Source organism: Nelumbo nucifera, chromosome 3 (assembly GCF_055504915.1).
Source record: "Nelumbo nucifera cultivar China Antique chromosome 3, China Antique-T2T, whole genome shotgun sequence".
NCBI lineage: Eukaryota > Viridiplantae > Streptophyta > Magnoliopsida > Proteales > Nelumbonaceae > Nelumbo > Nelumbo nucifera.
Window position 1 is genome coordinate 41,648,994 of NC_142651.1, and position 6,221 is coordinate 41,655,214.

Below are 6,221 nucleotides of genomic sequence, written 5' to 3' on the forward strand. Positions count from 1 at the left end.
TGAAAGGCCGAAGTTATGGAAAGTTTGGGGACACGTGACAAGTTTGACAAACAAACAATTAAGCTGGGAGACATCAGTTTTTAACTGTCTAATTCCATTCCACATGAGCTCGGATCTCCTACCTGCAAACTGTTTCCACATCTATACCCACCGAACACTATATGCATGCATTGGGAATATCTTCTTTGTAATTCATGGGGAGATATTCCTAGTACAAGACGTATTGTCTTTGTTGATATGGATGCGGGAACAGTTTATAGATAGAAGATTCATTTTACACAGCCTGAGCAAGTAGCAACCATTTTATGTACCCAATTAAAGGATCTTTAAAATAAATAGAAGAATTAAAGGGTTACCTGCATCAAGCACAATGAATGATAAGATTGGTTCAGAATTACGTTTTGTTCTGAGAGGTAAGATTGGTTCAAAACCATAAAGCACAATCACAAAAACTAACATTCAACTGATATCAATTTGTCCAAAAGAAATTAAAAAACAAAAAAAAAACAAAAATATTTCCCACTTGGTGATCAGAGAATAGTACAAAAATATTAAAATAACATTTGCAGACCAAGACAGGAAAGCTTGAATAATATTGATAGAAGATTGCCATAAGAAGTGAACCATACAGGTGAGGGAAATGATGAGAAAGTAGCTGAAGAATTGTTCTGGCATAAATTTTGAACTGCAAATGACAAATCAACAGTTAGGAAAGTCCAACTAATACAACCATTTGTAGAGTCATAGCATTTATAATTTTTATTTAATCAGTGCAAAATTATACACCAGTTGGTGAAAGGCAAAAGAAGCCCCATAATATTACATTAGTGACGAGCAAAACTCAAAGTCTAGTGTACTTGACAATACAGCACAAAAAAGGAACTCAAGAGAGAACCAGCCCTATAAATCAAGAACCTATGCCTCTTCATAGAGATTGAGCACCTCTAATGGGTTAGAAGAAGTGTTTTAAAAGGCATAGGAGGCATACGCCTAGAGGCGTGCCTCCAGGCAAAGTGCCCCCAAAACACCCAAAGGCACATGTCAAAGGCATTGGCACCTTTGAGGTGTATGCTTCATATGCCTTTTTCATGAGTGCTGGTGCCTCACACACATCTCATATAAAAAGACAAAAAAGAAAAAAAAAAGGAAAGAAAAAAAAAAGAAAAGGGAAGGAAAAATGAGATCCTCCTTCCACTTCATCCTTTTTCTTCCTCCTCATTCCCCTCCTTGTGTTTGGAAAGCTTATGCCTCTTACCTTCTGAACTACGCCTCATGCCTCTAGGTAGTGGAGAATGCCTCTCTTACACCTCCATGTTTTAAAACATTGGTTAGAACCATAATTTCAGTCAGATAATCTCATCAGATGTAGTTACAGAAAAAACAAATAAACAAGTAAACAATTGCAAACAATGCACAGATTAAAACAAGACTTTTTTATTTTTAGCCAAAGCAGCATTGGCCTGGAACACTTTAGTACTCTATTTCAAGAATCGTAAATAAATTACTCCCTTAAAAAATCTATGCACCTAATTTTATACATTTATCACTAATAACAATCAATACAAAAAAAGGAGGAAAATAAAGGAACTTACTTTGGCACATAAACTGCTTTATCCTATTATTCTCTTAATTATTGTCCTCACTATCACTTTGTGATAATTCTTACTCTTTCCCATACACATTCATCTACATCATCACCGTCATCTTCAGTTTCATCCAATTGGTGATCATTTGATATTGTTTTAATCTTGGTCTTTGAAGCCTTGTCAATCTGTTAAACAGGAAAAAGGGTAGTATAATCAACAACCTCAAACTGAAAATATTTAAACTTAATAAAGAGAAAAGGTTAACCTGTGCTGATATAAGCTGCCAACAGCCAGACAACTGTAACAATAGGTTGAACAGCTTTTCCTTTGCATTCTGTCATCTGGAAAAAGGAAAGCATGATCTAAGCACAACCATCATTGCGTGCTTATTAAATGAGAAACTGTTTTAATTAAACTGCAAAGATATATTTTAAAAGAAAATGGAAGTCAAATATTAGGAAATCACACCAGGGAACCTATTTCTCATAATAAAGATTGAAAAGCTCCAGATAACAAGCAAGATAACAATTCTAACAGAAAAGGCAACTGAATAGCTATATTAAATTTCATGGCCAATAAGATTGTGAACCAGATAAAAGTAGAGAATGTCATTTGGCAGAATGAAACAAGACTGTAATATAAGCATTGGATCAAAATCCTATAAGAAGCTTACAAGTCCAATGCCATAGTTTCTAGTTCAGGGTTTTACTTTAATGTTTCAATACTCAAGTAGATTCCTGATTTGTTTTCTGGAATTGTATAAGACCTACTCAGTAATTGGTAGGGTATAAGTAGGAGTTGGAAAGGAAAGTTGCATGAACCCTATTGGACTTCTTATTGTTAGGTAGTAGGATCATGTACAGTCTATGCAACTTTGTGTACATCATTGGCTAATAGGACTCCAACTTCCAAGGGATTAAACAGAGGTAAGTCCATTATTTCTATTAGGACTGTGCAAGTCAGCCTCAATCTTCTTTGAATATTAATTATTTCCAAATCTAGTACACTTTCCGTAATTTCTTTTAGAGATCCACACTTTTTTATCAATAACATAAACTTTTATTGAAATTAAGAGAGAACAAATACAAGTAAAGGGAGGGGTAAACTCTCTTAACCCTCCCCAAAAACAAGTTCAGGTTACAACAAATCCCAAAATAAAATTATCCTTCTAAGTGCATCAGCAAAAGAATTAGCACTCCTCTTCACCCATTGCAGCTTTATCTCCATTTTTTATTTTTCTGATCAATAACAGAAGTTTTCAGTAATGAGAAATACTCAATTACAAAAGTGTGTGGAGGTAAACTCTTTCAACTCCCCCTACTTATTTAGCAAGTTCATCTACAAATGAATTGGCACATCTTTTGACCCATTGCACTCTCACCTCCATACCCTGAGTTAGCCACGTGAAGTGCCTTCATTCATTAATGTATGCTCACAATCCATCACTTCCATCCCTAACCAATTTATTACCACCTTAGAATCTCCCTCAATGATCAGCTTGCTAACACTTAGTTCCGTAGCTCTTTTCACACCTTCCATCAAAGCCATAATGCACGCAACGAGTCCCCCACCCCAATTGGGCCTGAGAACAATGCTAATGATAGAACCTTTATTCGTCCTTAAAAACTCATCTAATCCCTGATGGACCAGGGTTACCTTCACTGCTTCCATCAAAGTTTAGCATGACAAATCTGCACAAGGTGGAGACCATAGAGGCTGAGCAACACTTTTGCTTGAAGCAGATGCTGTCATTTCCTTCCAATTGTTTAGCAATGTCTCTGTATGGCTGTCCTTGAATATCTCCACTGTTTTTACCCAGTGCACCACCCTAGAAGTGATCACTTCTATGATTGCCTCTTTACTTCTCTCTTTTTTGGCAAAAATTCTTTGGTTTCTTTCCACCCAAACTGTCCAACAAACCGCTGCCCTTATGCATCTCTACAATATTCTTCCCCTCTTTTTCGTCCAGCAATCAGCAAAAGAATCAAAGAGACTTTGTAGACTTGGTGGGGGAGTCCACCTACAGCCAAACAAAGAAAGAAACCAATCCCAAATAGAAGAAGCAAATAGGCAGGAAATAAATAAGTGGTAACAAGATTCACCACTGGAAGAAGGATGTGAAAGTGCTTTGAAGGAGGCACAAGTAAACGATCCAAAAGAAGAGAGGGTCCAAATTCAAGAGTCCAACTTAGAGGGATCCAACAGAACCTTTTGGAGAATTTGGATCAAAGCAAGACATTATCCACATCTGAGTGTCTCTGAAGCCCAATTTAGTTCAGGCCCTAGAGAAGAAGAGGATAGAAAGGTGGAAATAGGCTCATTTTTGTAACTAAAAAGAGAATATATAACAAAGGAAACTGGTCTTTAAGTGGTGAATTCCCCACCCACACATGTTCCAAAAATCTTACCCGATCCCCAGAACACAGGTTCTAACAAAGGGTAGAAAGTGAGGATGGATGCTTATAATCAATCACCTTTGTCAACAGTTTGTCCTTATCCTTCAGTAATCTCCACAACCATTTCCCTAACAGCACCGAATTCCTCTTCTAAATGTTCCCAAACCCTAATCCATCAGACTCTTTATATCCCCAGCTCTTGGGTCAGCCACTTAAACTTCTTTTCTGTCATTGGAAAATTTCCAGCAGATCCATTCTTTCTTTATTTTCTAGACCTTTCTTTGCTCCTTCCATTTTTCTTAAAGAAAGATCTGAAATAGTTTATCCCATCCAAGCCCGAACCGCCTTATTACTCCTTAATTCTTAGATTTAAGAATCACCAATTGCAACCATCAATCATCAGTACTTAATTCTCCAGTCATTCAACCAAATTATTGTTTGCTAACAAAAACATGCCAATGTACACAAACACATAATCCTATTTCCAAAATGTGATCTAAACCTATGATTGTTTCCTTGGAAATAAATCCCGAGTATTTATCTTTTATTATCCCTAAACCCAGAACCCAATATCCACATTTAGAAAAACAAATTTACGAGCTGGACCTTGAATGAGAGACCCAAGCTATGTCAGTGGATGAGATGGAGCCACAGCTCAAATCAGGAATTATCAAACTCTAGATCTTGAACCTAAAAGTGTACAGCTGACCAGGTCCAGAGTTTTGGTAACTGGCATAGTTAGTTACAGCTATCCTTTGAGGAGAAAGGATAGTGACAAACAAGTTCAAACTAAATTGGTTGAGTAAATAGAAATGGATGACTAAAGCAACTTATAAGTTTATTTGGGGCTTCTTCAATTAATAAATAAAGGTTTTGGATGGAACTGAACATAAAATTTAAGGTTTTCGATAAGCACACTATAGATATTTCAAGAAAGAAATACAGAAAAACAAATTCAGAGATGAATTTTATAATTCTAAAAGAAAATCAACTGAGTTTAGAGGTTGAGGGACATAGCTTGGATAAAATAAATGGAGTTGAACCACCCCAATCATATATAGAGGTTGACGGGCATAACTTGGATAAAATAAATGGAGTTGAACCACCTCAATCATCTCCAACTATCAGATCCACACCAAGAATAGATGAGACCCAAGAAGAGTTATACCATTTAAGAACTAGCAAACATTATAACTTGACTGCATCAAGAGAGTTGCTCTCCCATTTCAGCCGAAGCAATGGACATTTTACCGCTATCTTTTGCCGGAGCCCAGAGGGACCTCAGGTAGAATTGGGGAAGTAATGCTGTGTTTGGTTTGAAGGAAAAAGTAGGAAAAGGTAAAGAAATCTATACAAAGATTGTAAATGCTTTCCTATATTTCCCTTTATTTTCTTATCTTTTCCTTCAAGCTAAACATAACATAAACACAGGGTATAGGCTAAAATATAAGTGGGATGTAAGTAAAAATTGTGAGGATTTTAAAGCCAATAGGGGTGCCATGCTACCCTGGCCTGTCAGTAAAACACAAATCAACCATGTGGGTCCTATATTAATAAGAAAATTTAAAATAAGCAATTAACACCTATTTAAAACTAATTGCTGAATTGAGTAGGTAATTGTGCAAAAATGAGAAAAGAACTTGGAGCTTCTAAATAAGCGGAATTTAAAAATTATAAAATTAAAAAATAAAATAAAATAGTAATATAAAAAAGTACAGAGTGTCTAATAATTTCATCAAATTGATATAGTCAATAAATAAAATATATTAAGAAAATCATAAAATACAATAAAATATCATATAATCGTGCCCTATCTTACTTCATTTTCATTCTTTGAAAAAGCTCTGTTTCAGTAGTCATATACCGCCAATATATATGTTTATTCCATCGATAAGCATCTATGTTGGCAGTTTTAAAGACGTAGGACAGTGGTTTATAATTGCTGGTGATGTGTCGATTTTTGGGTGATGGCCAATTTTTGGTGCTAAGTACCTCGTCATTTGGTCTCCTTTCAAGTGGCCAATGACTTAGGCCGAAGTGGAGAACTTTGGCTGCCGAGCTTAGTCGAGCTAGGCAGGCTAGGTGGCGAGTTGACTATAGTGTCAAGCTGCCTATGAGGTGCCGAGCTAACCAGATGGCGAGTTGCCTGTGAGGTGCCGGGCTGACCAGGTGTCGAGCTGCCTGTGAGGTGCCGAGCTGACCAGGTGCCGAGCAGCCTGGCAGCGAGCTGACTATAAGG

General features: G+C 36.6%; 1 long non-coding RNA gene across 1 annotated transcript; it reads right to left on the reverse strand.

Moving 5' to 3' along the window:
• Positions 1–419: 419 nt before the first annotated feature.
• On the reverse strand, positions 420–5,354 carry LOC104603951 (uncharacterized). Its single transcript, XR_736294.3, has 4 exons — positions 1,852–5,354; positions 1,593–1,771; positions 1,256–1,307; positions 420–685 (listed from the first exon to the last, which is right to left on the reverse strand). It is a non-coding gene; the product is annotated as an uncharacterized LOC104603951 (long non-coding RNA).
• Positions 5,355–6,221: the final 867 nt, after the last annotated feature.